The sequence below is a fragment of the Spea bombifrons genome, chromosome 2 (assembly GCF_027358695.1).
Source record: "Spea bombifrons isolate aSpeBom1 chromosome 2, aSpeBom1.2.pri, whole genome shotgun sequence".
Lineage (NCBI taxonomy): Eukaryota > Metazoa > Chordata > Amphibia > Anura > Pelobatidae > Spea > Spea bombifrons.
This window is the reverse complement of record NC_071088.1, coordinates 4360184-4361080: the sequence shown is the minus strand read 5'-3', so window position 1 is coordinate 4361080 and position 897 is coordinate 4360184. Positions and strand designations below refer to the sequence as shown.

Sequence of the window (897 nt, the reverse complement as noted above, 5' to 3'; positions counted from 1 at the left end):
TTAAAGTGACAGTGCAAACTGACCAGTCTATATATAAAGTGACAGTGCAAAGATAGCCAGTCAATGTGTATATATCAATAAACAACATTATATAAAAAATATGAATAAATATGAAGGTGAAGTGATAAATATATTACAAATATATATATATATGTATCTATTATATAAAAAAGTGTACACAAATTTAAAATCAACACTGTACTACAAATACAGACACTATATGATCTAAAGATATTACTGTAACAAAACTGTGGTATGATAATATACAATATTAAAGATCGGTCTGTCAACGCAGTGGCACAAATATTATATAATCTCAAAATTTACAAAGAGGCATTAAATAAACCTACAGGGCCAGCTACGTCCCGGAATAACCATCAGCCGAGCTAAAATAAGGAGAATCTAAAAGAGATAAAGGATAATGGTTAAGTTAATAAATAGGAATATCTTTATATAAAAGTATATATTACCAAAATAATTTGATTCCCAATCATCCTAAATGTCTCATATTAGGGCAAGGCTTTCACACAAGTTAACAGCCTATGACACTTGGTATTTCCAAGTAGTCTCCCATCCACATACTAACCAGGGCCAGCCTTGCTTAGCTCCCAAGATCTGTCGAGATCGGGTGTATTCAGGATAGTATGGCCATAGGCTCACAAGAACGGCATTAAATCCAGTTCCCTATTAAGTCCATTTGGAAATAATGTATCCAATTCATAAATCCACCATGCTTCACGTTGTTTTAGAATATTAACTCGATCACCCCCTCGGTTAGGTCTAGATATCTGTTCAATAACACGAAATTCAAAAAAAAAAAAAAAAGTTAATAAATAAATAAAATTCTAAGCATAATTGCCAAAAATTATGGTTTGTGAGGGTTCATCAAACACGAGA

The 897-nt window shown here is 32.0% G+C and overlaps 1 pseudogene; it reads right to left on the bottom strand.

Moving 5' to 3' along the window:
* Positions 1-537: 537 nt before the first annotated feature.
* Positions 538-656, bottom strand: LOC128480733 (uncharacterized; annotated as a pseudogene).
* Positions 657-897: the final 241 nt, after the last annotated feature.